The sequence below is a fragment of the Rhea pennata genome, chromosome 4, assembly GCF_028389875.1.
Source record: "Rhea pennata isolate bPtePen1 chromosome 4, bPtePen1.pri, whole genome shotgun sequence".
NCBI lineage: Eukaryota > Metazoa > Chordata > Aves > Rheiformes > Rheidae > Rhea > Rhea pennata.
The window spans coordinates 34,444,455-34,463,817 of record NC_084666.1 but is presented as its reverse complement, the minus strand read 5'-3'; the positions used below and the strand labels follow the sequence as shown (position 1 = coordinate 34,463,817).

Here is a 19,363-nt window from a genome sequence, read left to right as displayed (position 1 = left end):
ATTTTTAAATGAAATAACTCTGTTCCAGCTTTGTGTGCTTCCCTCAGGAATGGGAAGATTAACATTAAGATGGAAAATTCATTTAACCAAGCTAAGAACACAGAGTTTAGTGTAACCAGCACTGCTTGGGGGAGGTGGGGAAAGAAATTCCGAGGCTTGAAGCTGCATCTTCCATTGAAAGAAATGCTAATACATTGCTTTCAACCCTTCCCAGGGATGGCTTAAGCAGAAAAGGAAAATAAGAACCTGAAAAGCTTTTGAAAATACTAGCATTTCCCTCTGCCACCCTCAAGTCAAACACTCTGAAACTTAAAATCAGTAAAGAATTTAGTCTTGCATCAAACTAATTTCACAGCTGTTTCTTTGGCATTATTTGACATCTCACAGTCAAGTTAATCACCTTTCATTTCAAACAATTATCAATACCTTCTCTGCTTTAAACATGTTCACAATTACTCAAATTCTGGAATGGATTTGTTTCCACATCTTTTTTCCTAGTTATCAAAAAATCCACAAACAGCCATCTTAATAGGCAATAATAGGTGGCCCCAGCACAGAAGGGATTTGCATGCTTGCTTAGATACCTTTTCTCCCGACACACACGCACCCCACAGTGGTGCCGTGCCAAGGGAGAAGCACACGCACGGTGACTTGTGGTACTGTTCCATTTCGCCAGAGTACTTCTGCTCCACAGACTCAATCCTGTACCCCTTCAAGGGGGGTCTCTGGCACATTTGCTTCCAAACCGAGGGAAAAGATCTACAGAAGTAGACAAGGTTCCTCCCCTTGAACTAAGCTGATGAATCAAAACCACAATCAGTTACGCAAGGCGATACTGGCAAATATGCATGCTTAAAATCAGTTGAACTACTTTAAACTACACATTGTAGTTGTTTTCCCCTATATGCCTGCAGAAGGTGTTTTAAATCACTAATGCTTGTACCCAGCAATTCCAGAAACAATGGCCATTATTTCAATAATGCCAATGCCAGCCATTCAGAAAATGGTATTTTAAGTCCTTAAAAAGAAATTATTTAAGCTAAATAAAATACTTCAGAACCACCTTCTATTGATGGAGCTGGCCTAACTTCTGAGTAGGGGACAAATGGAATATATTTTCAAACTTTGGTTAGATATTTCACATTTAAGCAAATAAAGCTAAAATTCTCAGACAATACCATGAGAGAAATGAGACTTAATGAGGCACAAATCACAACAGATGGCAACACAGATTAAGGATTGGATGCTTTGCACTTATTTAAATTGGAATAATTTCCTTAGGACCTCCTGTTTTACTTGAGAGCAATACAGACAGTTTCAAGTAGTGATTAAGCCTATTCCAGATCAAACTTCTTCCTGACAGAGCTTCTCTGAATATAGAAGAGTGCTAACTACGTAGTAAAGAAACATCCAGTGTGCCTAATCGGAGTCTTAATTGTACACCTGATTTTCAGTATTTAAGTAAGAAAGAGAAACCTTCTGCTTGATATAAGGTTCTCGGTTCCTTTTCAAAAACATCTTAAATCCATGAACTATTTTGAGTTAGAAGAGCATATATGCTTTTGAAATTCCTACTCTGCATCTGTCTGAACCTTGAATGCCTATCACTACAATCCGATTCTTAGGAATTCTTCGTTTCACTGAAGGGCTAATAGGTTTCAAGTTCTTACATCACTTCAGAACTCTTGGATAGTTTTCTTGGATTTTTTTGTTTTCTTTTAAAATCTTGGCCCAGGCCACCTGTACTTTTCTAAAAGATGGTAAAAAAAATTCACAATGAGTTTATCCACCTCTCATATACTGCTGCTTTTAACAGTAACCCACTGTCATATTTACTAGTAGTCTTCTGACTGGACATGGGTAAATTCTACACTAGCTGTCTTTGTAGATACTAAAATCAGCTTGCACTTGCACATGAGGTATTCCAGATACGTTTATCCTGTGCACAGGTTATAGGACCATTCCATGTACAGCTCAACTGCAGTAGGTCTAGTCTAGACACTGAGGATACCTACTACCTCAGAGTTGTGAATTCTGAGAGGTACAAGAGCGAAGACAAAAGCAAAACCAATGAAACCCATGTGGGACAGTATTCTGCTAATAAAAAGCGGTCACAGTCTTAATCCATTGTCTAATAAAAAGGGATTCATAAGGTTGAAAGCATCACATCATCAGTAGATGAACTGCTCTTAGGGTATGAGATGAGGAATTGAAAGAAAAAAGGAATGGTTTACTTAAGATGAGGAAGCAAGGCACATAATTCATTTTCTGCCTAAGACATAGGATCTAACAAAATATCTTTGCAATTTAATTACATTTTTGTATTAGAAAGGCTAGAACTTCCAGCTCTCAGATAATAATGTTAAGTGTAGATGTTTATATGCTAGAACATGCAAGAAAACAGGCCTCACCCAGGTTATTCACAGGGCAGGTATTTTCACTAAAGCTTTACAATTTTATTTTTTCCAAAACTGAAAATTAAAGCCAATAGTTTTAAATAAAAAGTTAATTTGCATAACAACTACTGATTGACTAATGATTCCACAGTTAACCCTTAGCCAACCCTCTTGCCAGAGCCACCTGAAATCCACTAAAAATCAATGTAACACATGTCAGCGCTGATGCTGCCCCGTGCAAAACTTGCAGATGAAACCAGGCAGGAGCGACGCTGGAGAAACTCCTTTTAGACTGTTAATGTATTGCGGTTTAACACAATCAGCACTATCAAACTGCTCCTACAGGCCTAATTTACAGATGTTTTGCAGTAATATCTTTTTCAGTATATTTTTTCTTCTGTCATTACTCATGTATTTTGCCTACTGTATAACAAATCAGATTTCCTATTTATGCATTGGAAGTTTCTGAACATGTCAATATTGAAGTCCACAGCAAAAAAACCCTATTATGATTGACATCAATAAGCAAATTAAAAAAAAAGTGTAAAAAATGTAAGAAGTGTTTTGTCTTTCAGTATCTGACAGTATTTTAAAGACAATTTGTGAAGTCAATATATGCAATCACACTTTTAGTGAACATGTTGGAATATGGTAATTTGAGGTATTCAGTTTTGAAAGAGGACTCAGATGTCCACATAAATTATGTATACCTTGCATTCTAGCAAATCTCTGCTGATTCTATGAAGGTCAGTGCAAAATTATTGAAACAGTAACTTGGATCTGTTCATTCCTCATTTTTTTCTGGAAAATCTAGCTTAAGTTTTGAGATATATTGTTATCTCTATTGTTTTCTGTCATTACACACTTTCAATTTTTTATTTCATCCATTCTGGGTTTTTGGATGGTGGAAAGCATGGTAGTGATTCATATTAAAGAACAATTACCCTACTATTGCATTTGTGAGCTATGTGCCAGGAAACTACAGCTAGAGACTTTCTGCATAGCTATATTTTATGATTTCATACAAAAGCCCTTTAAGAATATCTTGTTAAGGTCAGTCTTACGCTGCTTCTACAGTTATGACTAAATGGCCTAGTAACCAGCCCTGTGTATAGCATAGTACACAGCTGCCTTGACAGAAGATTCAGTGCATGCTTTTCTCCCCTCAAGAGACTGGGAGAGGTGAGAATCCTCAGTCACGTAGTATGACGACTATCCAGTGGCTTACCATATGTCTACTAACTTTTACTGTGCATTGATGTAGAAGGAGTATTGTCTAGACCAGGCTTTCTTGCTTCACATTAGGTCACTCGGAATTCATCTGAACACCCTAAAGAAAGCATTTGATATCAAACACAACAGTTTTCAACTTAGATCTCTGTCAACTTAAAATTACAAAAATGAAAACCTAGTGCACCTGTGGGATGCAAGTGGGAAAGTGGGAAGAGAAAGTTTTCTCGGGAGGACTTCTCCACCTATTCCATTTTGCTCTCACTAACTTTCTGTAATCCTGCATTCATGCAGTCCTCGTGACTGCTCTTATCTGAGCGCTGCTGTTGCGTTGTCTGTGCTGAAGGAGACAAAGGAGTTGTGCTGACAACTTATTTATATGTAAGATGAGTATTAGAGGTCACCAGCACCTACCTAGATCCCCTCTGAAAAGAACAAAGGAATAAACGCACTCTTATAAACCCAACCAACCCATGTCACCTTAATACACTCCTTTGGGTAACAAATATTTCTCATAGCAGGATAAAGGTGTGGTTAGACTTGTTCTAGTGTAAGAATTAAAGAGAGGCCTATCTGTCCTCACAGATACTCTTAATCCTAGTGTTGGAGTTCATCACCTTCTAAATTAAGGCAATATAATGGTCTATGAAACCAGACTATAAACTTTACCACTGAACTGAGTTAGATTCAAAGCAATCTGCAAACAGTTATACTGTGCAAAACTGTTTCACTAAAAAAAAGCATGTATATATATAAAACCATAGTTAACAAAATTATTGTTTATTCTTGAATCTTAGTGAATATTTTGGAGGAAACTGGGCTGGAGGGACAGCTCTGGCAGGAGAGAGGAATGGAATATGACATTGATTTTTTTCCCCTTTCTTTTATTTTTTAAATACTACAAGACTAACTGAAGGGCATTAGTGACTTCAGATAAAGGACTCCATAACTGAAGAAGAGCTAGGAGAGCCTGGCCTCCAAATTACTGCATCTCTAACTACAGCATGGGTCATACTCTTCATGGAATACCCAAGTGCCCAGGTCATCCAGCCCATGTGAATGGAGGACAAGTTAGGTCCCACCCAGTCAGGCTGCACATCCATGTACCAGCTGTGATACACCCCATGCAGTACCCTGCCAAACAGAAATAGAAACAGCCTCTCAGATTGAAGAAATCTAAGTATTGTGAAGAAGCAGACAGTGAAGTGCATGCAAAAGCTATTCTGCACGGGTATGTGAAGGTTTCACATTGCCCGTTTTGACTAACTTCACATAGTTGCTTGTTGGGCCAATGTGTGATATTTTCTGCATCACAGTCATGGTAATCACATCACAGTGATTTCCCTGAATCTGTAAATAATTTGTTTATACAGAGGTAAAGTGAGACCGAAGGTTTGTGCAGGCCACGTAGTGGTACTAAGGGAAGTAACCCAGGCTAACTTTTGCAGAGAATAGCTGGTTTACCCAAGTTTCTCCCCCCATCTATGGAAAGATGGAAAAAGCCTCCTCCAGAGTGCAACTAAGGACAGACACCAGAACCTGCCCTGCTCTTTAGGGACACCTCTTTCTGCATATGAGAACAGCTACCTAGAAAGAACAGCTCAAATAAGCTAGATTTAACATTTGTCAGCATCACTCTTTTCTGCTATGTTACTGGTATGAAGTGTTTACAAAAATGTCACTGGAACCTAATCTTCATGACGCAGATTGTGTTAAATCTTCCACAAATTTTCACAATAAACTCTTCATGGAACATATGTATATTTAAAACTGACTGCAAAACACCACATATATTAAGTCTGAGGTTAGTGAACAAAGCACTCTGTTTTCTACAAAGGCTGCTGAGTACAAGTGATCCAGTTCTACAGTTGGTTCAAGCCAATCAAAGGTCAATGACTCAATCAAATGAATCGTTACTGCATCAAAGCTACTCCCTATCTCTAAAATATGGTAACAAGAAACTAATGAGTTAGCAAATAACATGCAATTTAAAAGGTAACTTAAAATTAACACTGCTAGTAGTAAGGAAGGAGTTCAGGCACATTGTTCAAACAGAACAAATTCCCCACAAAAAGCTATCTTAACTTCTACTTCATTATCTGCAGATGTGAAAGAGAATGCTGTTCAAAAATACCGACTAATCCAGCGTCAAGTTTTCCAGAGTATCAGAGTATCCATTGAATACATTACAAATATATGATACCTGTAATACTGTTCCTGCAAGAATTATGCAATTGAAAGTTCTGGCAAAGTCCACTTGCGAGTTGCATCTCTTCATCTGAATCTCTGAAGCACGAGACAAAATTTCTTTCACAGATGAGAAACCATACCCACAAGGTTAAAAACCTATTTTTCTCAGAGAAGTAAACTCAGTCAAGATTAACGTTGCCCCTCTGTGCTGCAACCATGAAAACAAATCCCACTTCAATACTATGAGCAGCTCTTTGCTACATGCAAAGACTTATCTGCACATACACAGGTACACGTCCGCTTGTCAGACACTGATATTTGCACAGCTAAGGGACAGATGACTTCCCATTTCCTTCATTCCTTTTTTCTGACCAATATTGGTCTTTCTTCCCACTAAAACCAAGTGGGAAGAAAGTGGCTTCACTTAAGCAGAGCAAGCTGTACCCTCACCCTCGCCGTGCTCTCCAAGGTGAAGCTCCAGAAACCCACTCTGAAACTTTCAGAGGCAGATCATCAGCACAGAAAAACAGGTCACTGCCCCAAACATCTTAGGGAACAAATGAAGTTCTCTGTCCTTTCAGCCGAAGGAGTTGCATCCTGTTTATTAACAGACAGAATATTTAATGGTGCCACAAAAACATAGTTCTGTATTTATGATGGGCTTTTCTTATAGTAACAAAAAAATTCTACCAAAATTAAAGATTTAGCTCAGTACCTCAAATGGTCCAAGATACAGAAACTTCCTTAGTCACATAAGCAAAATTTTCCCCAGTCTTGATAAACACTCACCCTAGTTTACAACCTCATCAGCATCAATCCAGTCTATCAAATCTCAAACTATAGAACAGTTTTCCTCAAGGTTATCACAACTTTTATTAAAGAATAAACAGCTCTTATAGCACCCTCTTGCTGTTACAAATACACTTCCTACAAAGGGGTTTGGATATTTTGATTAAAAAGAAAGATGTATTTGCTAACAGGTACATTTAAGCAATAAGCACAAACTGAATCCTCCCTTTAAAAGTAGAATGTAATTCATATATCAGATGAAAAAAAAGTCAAAGATGCAGCTTTTAAAAGTGATCTGCTGATAGGGAGTATCATTTGCAGCTCTGTTCATGAGCCACTTCAGGCATTAATGCAGGTAATTTATCATTTATAATGCAGGTAAAATCATTAATGCAGTGGCATGAGCCACTTCAGGCAGGTAATACTTATATAGTCAACTTCATCTATAAGAGGTTTATTGTCCTGTCTCTGCAGTGACAACACAAATTGGTAGAAATGCACGATTGGCTATGCGTACTATTGCAAAGCAAAGATTTGCAATCCAGCCCCCTGCTCGCCTAGTTCTACCGCATTTAAACAAAGCGGCTAGCAATAATGTCTCTAGTAAAATTCTTCAGTAGGATGGTGCATATTTCTTGGTGATTAAAAAAGAAAAAAACGTGTTTGTAAATCCAAGGACTGAAACAGTGTCACAAAACACTGACTAATAATGGTTACGTTGAGAGATAATGACAAAGGTACTGCAGAAGTGAGTGGCCTAGGGCAAGGCCCTTTGGAAAAATCTAAAAGCCCAAACAATTTGGCCCCTCAAGGCCCTCATTGCAAGGGCAGAGAAGGAAAAAAATAACAACTCTAAAATATGCAAGAGCAATATCAAAGTCAAAAATAGAATATATTCAAGGAACAATATTTTAATGCAGGAGCTATTTTTCAGGTTTATTAATAGTTACAAAAATGATGATTTAGGCAAGATTTTTAGCTCTATATTTCACTCTCATTATGATTTCCTTTATTTGTCTAGCTATCACATGCATGCTATGATAAACACAGCCCAAACAGCTGAGCCTTGACCACATGCCCTCAAATAGTTCTGTCTTGTTGTGGTTCCAGCTAGCCAGAAGTTATTTTCAGCAAAGGTCAAATTCTGGAGTCCATCAGAAAGCAAGCAAAAGTAAAACCCCTGTATTTCTAACTGTCAGTTTTATATCCATTGAAACATTCAAGAGACAATTATTCTAAAAACATATGTGATGAGCAGTTTGAAGTGTCAAGATAAGCACATCCTTAGACATGAATAAATTTGCTCTAGCTCGTTGTCCTTCTCTTGCCTACAGTCACATCCTTATCTAAATCTAGACCCCAATTCAGAAATCAGATTATTCCTCATGCAGATCCTTATGGTCATAGACCTATTTACAAAGATTCAAAGACATCTGGGCTCAAAAGGCATATCTCAAAATCTGCCATATAAATATGAGAAATCAGCTTAATTCTCCATGCTCTGACTTTACTTGCACCTCTGTCAATTATGTGCAAATTCAGCGTGAAGCTTGACTCAACCCCAATTACTCCACTCTGTAAACAAGGACTTGGATTTTTGAATTTAATTAAGCCTCAAACATTGCCTAGAAACAAAGTGCTGTATTTACTCTACACAACATGTTCAGAATGATAGTCGAACATCCTAGCTTCTCTTGATAAACATGCTCTGGGTTCAGCTGGCAGTGACTCTGAGAAATGCAGTAGCTGCAATTCCTTGCTTATTCCAGAAGCAAAAGAGGCCACGGCTAGACTGAAATACCAGCAGTTTCATCTCCGGAAATACTGCTCTGCTGGTGCAGAAGTGCCCATGTCAAGCAGGCCAAAGCCCTCAACTGACATTGTTTAGCCCACCAACTGTTACAATTTGTGATTATTTACTTGCCTGGGTTAGACTGAAACTAGAAACCTAGGGTTGCCTATGCCATTATCTATTTCTTTGCCTGATTGCTTCCCCACGTACTAAGGTTTACAGTCAAAACAAGTCTTTTTATTTATTTTTATTTTATTTTTTTTTTTTAACTAAGACACTGCAATCTATGGTTAGCAATTCTCTTCCTCTCTGGATCAAAGTAAATGTTTTTGTCATTCCTCGCTTCCACATGGAATAGAAGAATTATACTATAAATAAGCTACACACAAACAGCACCTATGTGAGCACTTAGCAAGTAATAGCAATAGATGCAAGAGAACTGATTAGAAATGTTTTGGCATACCCATATACGAATGGCCAAGCCAGCTACCACAGTCTAAACTAACACAGCCTTACATATGGTTTTGTAAATACTGGAGATGTTTTTTCTTGCACAGAATTTTGAGTTTTTCTTGACTTGTCCACTTGCCCAAAGCAGGACGCTGATTTACATGGTTATGGTAAAAATCTTAGTATCGATTATTAGCACAAGTAGTTATCAGTGCTAGCTATCATCACAGCTTCATTATGCTCAGTTTTGTCCAAACAAGTACATACTAATTTTCCTTATTTATCACTTTTACAGAAGTGGATAGAAAGGATGGGCTTTTCCTTAATTGCATATTACTATAAATTTCCAAGAATAATTTATATCATTTGAATCGTTCTACCAGAATCAATGCATTTCCAATGACTTGGAAGCACATTTAGGATATATAAACATCACTGCGCATTATGTGACTTAATGAAATGTTAATTCATGCAATCTTTTTTTCCCCCTCACTTGAGCAAGACAGTTATCACTGTGAGTTTTCAGGCACGAATGTACAAGTGTTAAGTGTTACAGTGCATGCACTTCACACATTGGAATATGAAAGTTATTCACACCTGTTATGAAATTATCCAGTGATAGTATCAGAAGACTAGCTATACATTAAACAGATGTATAAGCTATTCTAATTACAAAAAAAAAGAGAAGGTTGCACATACAAAGGTTATTTTCAGAAAAATCAATGAATAAAGGAAGTGCCTACATTTCACACAGGAGGCTGCATTCTAACCCTGTTGAGATATATTTTCTATTCACCACTGAACTCAATCCATCACTAATGAGCATGATTACTTGCTTGCATGTAACAATGTAATTTGAACAGATCCATAACAGCACCAAGTGTGAAATTGAAAGGGGAGGAAATTAAAAGTGAAGTATAAAAACTCCATCAGTGCAAAGAATGCAATATCATTCAGTGCCCACTGTGCCAGAATCAGAAGTAATATTTGCAAAGCATCCAGGTTTTAAAATTTACTAAGTGGGCTCATTCCAAATTCATTTTAAAAGCAGCCTTATTTCTATTTGTGCAGAGCATAACACCACGGAAAGTGCATTTTTGACTGTACACAAAAAGCCCAGAAACCTTAAGAGAAATAAATAGAGCATTTTCCAACCAGTCTAGTAAACTCCTTTCAATTAAAATGTTGCAATTTATGCAAAAGCCTAAAGGTTCATACAAGAAAAGGGAGTAACATTTAGAACACACTTACATTACCTATCACCTAGTGTAAATTTCTCCAGACAAGCATTTTGTCCATCCTCTACATCCTATTGATTTTTGTGTCTATTCCTCTTCAAAGACCAGATTATCGCTGAGTTGTGTAATTTACGACCAGGCAGGTAGACCAAGTTTGCAACACTGAATATTCATGAGTATTCTATAAAATAATGTTATAAAATATATATACACACTGTATAAACATTTTGTAACAAGCAGTTCAACCAGCTGGCTCAAAACATTTTAAAAATTTGCATGATTGTGTTTGCTGGCCTAGAAAGGACTTATTCAAAAGATATCAGATTTCCACTGGAAACAGTTGTCCAACTCTTACAAACATTTTGGTCAAGCAAGTACTAAGTCTATTCCATTAAGTGTGAAAAGACTTCAAAAACTGGAGTTGCACTCAAAATTATTTCTTCATGTTCTATCTTGATCCAAGGAGTATAAAGATCCAAAAAATTAATGGAAAGCATGTCCCTTGCCAATCTTCGCATAATTGCTGTATTTCAGCATGAAAAAGCGTTGACAGCTTTTCTTCAAGTACCAATCAGAAGTCAGCTCTTGGTTCATTTCAAGTGTTCTACTCATTCCTTATTCCTACTATGAGTAATTTAATACGTAACCCAAATAAATGTTCCTTGACTTCCCAAATATTTGGTTTTACAAGCAAATGTTTGGCATATCTCATTATAAAACCTAAGTGTTTTAAGTCACTTGGATGAGACTTCCAAGACCACAGGAAGACAGATCAACACCATGCTGACCAGCCACCTGTCACTTAACCATTTTGCTAAGGAGCCACCATGCAAGTCAGCTGCTACAAAGTGATACACCACACAGCTATCTCCAGATAAGTGGATTCATGTTTATCCTATTTACACAAAGGAGAGAAATGCATGTGGGGGGTCAGAATGTAGAAAGCTTTGCCACTAGCACATAAATACTTCACAGGGCATATTTGTAGCATATCTGTACGCTCCAGGAATTCAAATAGGTTTACTTACCTATATTTTTAAGCTTTTAAACTCAGAATTTATTTTTTTATTTTTCTAAATAGGCAGCTCCTGGTGGCACTTTTAAAAATCATCCATGACAAGACAAAATTAGGAATTCCAATTAAAACAGTGGATTAAACTGCACACTTGTTCAATTTTAATAGAGCATCTTTCACCCCATGCAAAGCCATTACTTAAAATGCTCTGGATGTAATACTACTACCTACTCCAAGAGACAGCAACAAGAAGCAGTGATTTGGCTTTAACATTCTGTTTTTACAATGCAGGTATGCTTCTGGGAGTCTGCCCACAGATACAATTGGGACATTTTGTGATGGATTTTCCAAGAGCACTCAAAAGCTTAATTCTGCTTCCAGAAATAAAAGCCAATTTCACCACCAATTCTGAGAGGCAGAAGAATAGAGTACTCAAGTAAGTCAGAAAATCCCCAGCCCTTAAGCATCTTTTGGCTTTTTTTATTCTTGTTTTTACAGCTGTGGCCCAAAGTAACAGCTCTACAGTCTTGTACTCATCCATTGGACTCTTCAGTTCCAGAGAGCTTTGTTCCACGCATGACCTGAAGAGCTGTAGAAACAAGGTGATTTTACACCATTTGGAAATTCTAAGGACTTCTTACAGCAAGTCCATCCTACTAGTACTCGGCTAAAAATCACTGTGGAAAGAGCAACTAGCTAATTGTACATATTGAGCTATGGAAACTATTAAACAACTACTTCCACTCAGAGCAACTCAGCGTCATCATACTGAAAGATTAAGCATTATCAAAACAGAGGTGCAGCTCACCTTCCAGTTCACTGAGGTCTATCAAGAACCATCACCGAAGTGAAGGAATCCTACACAGGTGCCTCAGGGAGCTCTTCCAAAGCAGAAGCTTCCTTCACACAGTAACTTGTGGATCATCCTTTTAGCTTCAAAAGGATGGAGCTGCCATTACATTTGTCACATGTTTTGCACAAACAGGGAAGATATGCATGTAGAGAGTCTCCTTTGTAACTGGTTGGGTTTTTGAGCATTAAGTGTTTTTTTAAATAAAGAAGAAAAAATCCGACAGTGGAAGTGGTGATTAGCAATCTTATGTGTTGAAGCAGTCTAAGTGTTCAAGCTGACTCCAGTAATAAAAACAGCACAGCTGTTTAGAAGAAACAGTATTAAATATTTAGGGACTTAAGTCACTAGTGAAACATTAATTCTTAAGCCATTACTATACAGAGACAAATACAGTCTTGCATATGAACACAAACATGTAATACCCTATGTAAGCCATCTTGAAAATAGATTCAAGCGTACTAAGATGCATGGTTAAGTGCTTATTTAGGAAGAGACGGTGTATGAATTCACTTTCTTTAAAGTACTAATGCATAGGTGGCTAAACAAAATTCTCTGTATCTACTGATCATGCAGCTTCATTGTTCCCCAATATCTTTTTTTTTCAAACACAAACAGAAGTCAAATGAAATTGAAAATTCAAGACAGTTTGATGAAAATTAAACTACTGTGTAGTTCACATGAGAGAAGCATCTGTTCTTCATTGCCAACTTTTATTTATTTATTAGAAAAAAAAACTTTTGAGTTTGCAGAACCTGAAAAATGTTTATCTGAAAAGAAACTCTTTTAGCAAGTCAGTCATCTAAAAACCTGGACATTGTAATTAAAACTTGTAACCCATACAAAGATGTTTATGGCTATACAAGAATATTAATGAGTAATTAATTTTACATCCCCCAGCCACTGTAGTAATACAAGAATTGTACGAGTTCCTAGTTCATTTACATTTATCAAAAGATCAGAGCGTAGTCTAAACCAAGGAGACAATTGTCACCTTCTATTACTGCAGTATGAGCAGACAACCAATGGGCTAAGATGCAATAAAAGTCGTATTCTTCTAAAGCAGCTATGTAAGATACAGAATCACATCACAAACTTGTCCCAGAGCTTTCTATTTCCACCTCAGACTGTACAAGGACAGCTAAGTCCAAGGTAAAAACAACTCAAGGGTCTCTCATAAGCATGCACCTGCTCTCAGCAGCTCCAATTTGGTACATCCCCAACTAAGGCTAATGAAAGGAAGATACACCTGCATGACGCCCTTTCACTCTAATTTCCTCCATCACCACATCTTGCTCACCAGCAAGATCTTGCAATTTTGCTCTAACCTAGAGAAATAATGTAGTTTGAACTTCTTACTCTGGTCTGCTGGTGTAACCACATCGCCTTGGAATTCTGCTCAGAGACTGGAACCCCATGGAGAACAGGTACCGTAAAACCTGCCATTCACAACAGCAGGGAACGTAGACCACTCAGCGGAAGCGACAGACACATTGTCACTCAACAGTACATTAAATTGACATCTTGTCAATTAAGAAATCTAAACATGCAAGATCCATTGTTTCTCAGAGCAACAGCTCAGTATATTCTGCATACTGTTTGGAAAGCATTTACACAGGTAAGAAGGAAACTATTTTCTGAAGCACTTTCTGACCAAATGTACTCAGGCAGAAAAGGTTTACAGGTACATTTGTCCCCACCCCTCTTACTAAGCTTATAAAGGCAATAAGGAGGGAGCACGTTTACATGACCTGCACTTCTCTGAGTGAGCCTTTATTCTTCAGACACAAAGAATTACAAGCAACAGCGCTAGGTTGCTCCACACTTACAGGGTTCCCTAGGAGCGTATTAAGTAAAGCAAAAAAAATGCAAAATAAACTTTATTTTTTTCAATGGTGTATTTGACACCACCTTTGGGAAGTGAACAAAGACGCACTGTCAAAGGCAGGAACCTGCACAAAATGTTACTGTTTGTTCCCCATGAATGCAGAGGTATACTTAAGCAAATAAAGAAATTCCACTGCTCTCCTGAGATTTCCTCCCTTTAGCTGAATTAGTGCCAAGTTCACACAGCTCAAGTTTGGGTTGTGTCAGCACGCCAGATACAAGTTCCTGTAAGTAAGGTTGGTTACTCAGTCAAAAATTAAATGCCAGACAAAAACTCGACCTTACTATAGTTACTTTAAAAGATACATTAATTAAATGACCATTGACAGACCATCCTTGGCCTTTAGTTCACACAATTAAAAGCACTACCTTTACTGAAAATATTTGGTAAATATTGTCTATTATGTAGACTAATTTCTTTATTTTTTTTTTCCTCCTTATATCTTTTGGAATAATTAAAGGATCTCAAATTTCTACATTGCTTCCTCCAAACATATCAGTTGCTTCAGAATTCATACAGTAGTTACCAACATAGTCTTAAATTCTTTTGGAGGCTTCGATTCTTCTGAAGTAAGTCTCAGATGACAAGTCATTCTTTCTACACAAAAACTATCAATTTAAGACAAACATTCACTAGTGTGGTGAAAGGAACTGCACAAATACAAGGACAAGGGACTGAGCCACAGTACTGGGGAAGGGGCCTTAGGTGCGGGAAGACAGGAATTGAAGAGACCTTAACCCAAAAGGGGTGTGAGTTAATTAAAAGTGAGAGGGAAAAGGAGAGGAACTGTCTCATTTGAAGCAGAAAGGATGAAAGTTTGCCAGGCCCTGGAAGTTCCATAGTTTTGAGGGAGGATACCTGCATTTCACTATTAATACCTCCTACTGTAAGGAAGAGCAAGCAAAATAGATCTAAGATTCCTGTACAGCAGTATACCACATTGATGCAAGCCACTGAACCAGATTTACTGGAAAATGCCTGTGGGGTGTGTGTGTGTTTCTAAGATATACTAAATGAAATTATATATAGACTGTAAAAATTCCTGTGAAATATCTTTTTACACACACACAGAGGCTGGAAAGCCTCCTAGTAAAATTTAAATGATTTGGAAAGCTTCCAAGATTGATCTATTTTTTTTTCCTATGAAAATACAATGTAGAACTATTACTTTATATTTAAATGAAGAAACGCTTTTAAAAATCAGACTTTCAACATTTTTTTGAAGTAAAATGTAAGACTATGGCAAAGCCTAGAAAATAAACTATGCTGAACCAGGGCACATAAAACAAACTGTGGTAAGCCAAAGGACCATGCTGTAGGTGATCCAGTGAACTAAGTATGTATAGGCTGTCATTTGATGCTAGCTGACTATTCAGAAAAGTCACAGCACTGAGCAAAATGTTGATCATTGGAAAGCCTAGAAAATACTCATAAAGGCTTTAATATCTTGCTTTTCAGAGATTTCAATCATAATAAAGAATAAAAATAGAAGGCAGAGGATAAAACCTTAACTTTTGTTTAGGTTGTAATCAGTTAACACTCCATAAGAAAAGAAAAAAAGTTTGTTTGCAGCAGAATGATCAAAACCTGAAAAAACTGTAAAACACACCTAATATCTTTAACAGGAGAAAATTTACAACTATCATATTACCAAATGAAAGACAACTGCTGAGGAGCATGCTTACAGTCCTAAAAGGTGCATATTACCAAGAAAAGTCAAGCTGATATGCTGCTGCATCAATAATGAGCTTATTTTACCTGCACAAAATGATACAAGCAATGAGCCATGGATGAATTGGTGGAAAATCTATTTTTAAACTCTTGGACTTAACACAATATACTTTGTAATATAAAGACTGAAGTTAATTCACTAAATTCAGAACCTCCAAATAGGCAAATGATTTTAAGACAAAGCAATCTTTTTTTTTTGCTTTAAAGCTTTTAATAATTTCATTGTAGGAAACTGAGAACAAATACTAGCTAAACAATTTAAGAAATCCACTTAAAGACTTATGCAAAAAAAATAATGGTCTATTTTGAAGAGTTTCAAAAGCCTTTGCAGTTAAGTTTTCACATTTTTATACAAATAGCATACAGAAGTGGGGTTTATCTGAACACTGCTAGTTAGAAACTCAAGAACGTCAGTCATAACATCAGGAAGACAAATCCTTAAGAAAAATATGACTTACCAGATAGACAAGTTTTGCTGTGCCTCAAGTGCAGAGGAAGTGAGAACTTTCAGTATACGTAGATCTTGTTTATTTAGCCCTTTATGAAGGTTTCTCTCCTAGTAAGTTTAACTCACATACAAGAGTCTGCAAGAGAGAAAGGAAGAATCTCAGCTGCCAGCTGTTTCTGTTCTAAGCGCATTTGAGCTATTTTCAGCAGCAATGGGCTTGCCTACAATCAAAATGAAAATGCAGTACTGAAGAACCAGCCTCTCAACCCAAACTACCCCCCCCCCCAAAAAAAAAAAAAAACACACCAGGAAATCCATAGCAGAGAATTTGTTCATTGTCCAAATTCTTATTTAAAGAAACAGAGTACAGAACAAGTACTGTGGATGAAGGAAAGTTTGTTAAAAGCAGGTCTCAGGACTTGAAGACAGCATTATCTGTAGCTCAGGAAAAGAATGGCCACAGATATTTGCTTGGAAAATTCACTCTGATCTCAGTCTTCTCTGAAGATGCTTTGCCTTGTTTACACAAAGAAAGCTTCTGAATTGGAAATACTTCTATTTGCATTTAAGCGCATCCTACCTGTCTAGCATGCACATCTGAGGACAAATTAATTGACTAAGCTTGAAGCCAAGTATGTGTTTCCAGCTTGCATCTAAGTTTCCAATTTCAGCACCAGTGTTATTTTGGAAGGTTACTGACCTGAAGCTGCTGGCACTGTTGTTTCCCCACCATGATCTCCCTGCTTTCTTTGCCACACCCCCAACCAAAGTACTCTCCCATAATGTAAAAAAAAAAAAAAAAAAAAAAAAAAAAAAAAAAAAAAAAAAAAAAAAAAAGGAAGAAAGAAAAAAAATGGAAATGTGGTGAAGCATCAATACAAATTAATGATTACAGGAAAAGAGCCAACAATCTTTTGGTTAGTACATAAAAGTTAAAATTTCGATGACACAGGTAAGTTAAGAAGTTAAGCAAGTGGACCAACCATCATTGCTTGACTTCTTGCAGTTTCTTCCACTGCAGGAAGAAACATCCTGGATGCAAAATTCCCTGCTGCAGGGGACAGAGGCACCTGTCTGCCAACATGCTCCCTTGTCTAGAGAGGTTTGTTGCCTGCCAGGGGGCTCAAATACGGGATGTCATGGCGAGACTGCCAAGGCTTGTCCATGTATCAGACTGTTAGTCTCTGTTGCTCTTCCATGTGGGCACTAATGATACCAAGGGCAAATTGGAAACCATCAAACAGGATTTCAGAGCTCTAGGGATAGTGGTCAAGGGTCTGGGAGCCCAGGTCATTTTCTGGAGCCCAGGAGCCTATTTTCTGCTCAATCCTGTCAGTGAGGGGGAAGGATGGGAGGAGGAATAGGCAGCTTTTTTTAAGTTAACAACTAGCTGCATTGTTAGTGTTGGCAACAGGGTTTTCTGTGACCATGGGACCCTGTTTGAAGATCAGCAACTGACAGGGAGAGATGGGATCCACCTCATTGAGGAGGGCATGTGTATCTCTACCAACAGTTTGGCCAGCCTGGTAAGGAGGGTTTTAAACTAGGAAAGATCGGGAAAAGAGGGAGTTAGAGAGACATGGTAGTCGGCAAAACGTAACTCAAGTCAGGATGTCTGCAGTGGGTGCATGCGACCAGGGAAGTGCGTATGAGACATGGCTATGGAGGATCCTCTTGCACTCCTCCTGGGAAACCTGCATGCTCAGTTACCTCTCTGAATGTCTGAAACTGAGACAGAAGAAAATACACTAGATGTGGAAGAAAGAGCAGGCCACTTGGGAGGAATATAGGAATGTTGTCAGAATATGCAGGGATGTGATGAGGAAAGCTAAGGCCCATTTGGAATTAAGTCTGTCAAGGGAAGTCAAGGACAACAAGAAGGGCTTCTTCAAATACATCAGTAGCAAAAGGAAGACTAGGCAAAACGTGGGCCTGCTGCTGAATGGGATGGGTGCCCTGGTGATGAAGGATACAGAAAAGGCAGAGTTACTGAATGCCTTCTTTGCTTCAGTCTTTGCTGTTAAGGGGAGCCTTCAGGAATCCCAGAGCCTGGAAACAAGAGAGAGTCTTGAGAAAGGAAGACTTTCCTTTAGTTGAGAAGTACTGAATTAGAGATCTAGGCAAACTTGATGTCCAAAAATCCACGAGCTCCAGCGGGATGCACCCACAAGTGCTGTGGGAGTTGGTGGATGTTATTGCTAAGTTGCTCTCCATCATCTTTGAAAGGTCATGGAGGACAGAAGGGGTGCCTGAGGACTGACAGAAAGCTAATGTCACTCCAGTCTTCAAAAAGGGCAAGAAGGACGACCCAGGAAACTACAGGCTAGTCAGCCTCACCTCCATCCCTGGAAAGGTGATGGAACAGGTTATCCTGGATGTTATCACCTGGAGGAAAAGAAGGTGATCAGGAGTAGCCAGCAGGGATTCACCCAAGGGGAAATCCTGCTTAACCAATCTGATAACCTTCTATGATAGAACGACTGGCTGGGTAGATGAAGGGAGAGCAGTGGACGTTGTTTACCTTGACTTCAGCAAGGCTTTTGGCAGTCTCCCATAACATCCTCTAGACAAGCTCAGGAAGTGTGAGCTAGACAAGTGGACAGTGAGGTGGATTGAGAACTGGCTGAAAGGCCGAGCTCAGAGGGTCATCATCAGTGGTGCAGAATCTAGTTGGAGGCCTGTGGCTAGTGGCGTCCCCCAGTACTGGGTCCCATCCTGTTCAACTTCTTCATCAATGACCTGGATGAGGGGACAGAGTGCCTCCTCAGCAAGCTTGTGATTATACCAAGCTGGGAGGAGTGGCTCACTCAGCATTTGAGGGCTGTGCTGTCATTCAGAGAGACCTGGACAGACTGGAGAGTTGGGTGGAAAGGAACCTCATGAAGTTCAACAAGGGCAAGTGCAGGGTCCTGCACCAGTACCAGCTGGGGGCTGACCTACTGGAAAGCAGCTCTGCAGAGAAGGACCTGGTAGTGCTGGTGGACAAGTTGACTATGAGCCAGCAATGTGCCCCTGTGGCCAGAAGGCCAATGGTCTCCTGGGTTGCATTAGGAAGACGGTTGCCAGCAGGTTGAGGGAGGTGATCCTGCCCCTCTACTCAGCTCTGGTGAGGCCTCATCTCGAGTACTGCATCCAGTTCTGGGCTCCCCAGTACAAGAGAGACATGGAGCTACTGGAGAGAGTCCAGTGTAGGGCTACAAAGACAGTCAGGAGACTGAAGCATCTCTCTTACTAGAAAAGGTGCGAGAGCTGGGCCTGTTTAGCCTAGCGAAGAGAAGACTGAGAAGGGATCTTATCAAGGTCTACAAATACCTTCAGGGACGGTTTCAAGAGGATTGGACCAGTG

General features: G+C 38.7%; 1 protein-coding gene across 4 annotated transcripts in view; it reads right to left on the bottom strand.

Moving 5' to 3' along the window:
• Positions 1-19,363, bottom strand: part of SORBS2 (sorbin and SH3 domain containing 2) — a 160,556-nt gene that overhangs the window by 119,188 nt on the left and 22,005 nt on the right. For all 4 annotated transcript variants that reach the window (XM_062575689.1, XM_062575688.1, XM_062575687.1 and 1 more), the window contains exon 2: positions 16,028-16,153. The gene's annotated coding sequence lies outside the window, so the exon portion shown is untranslated. The remainder of the gene's footprint in view (positions 1-16,027; positions 16,154-19,363) is intronic.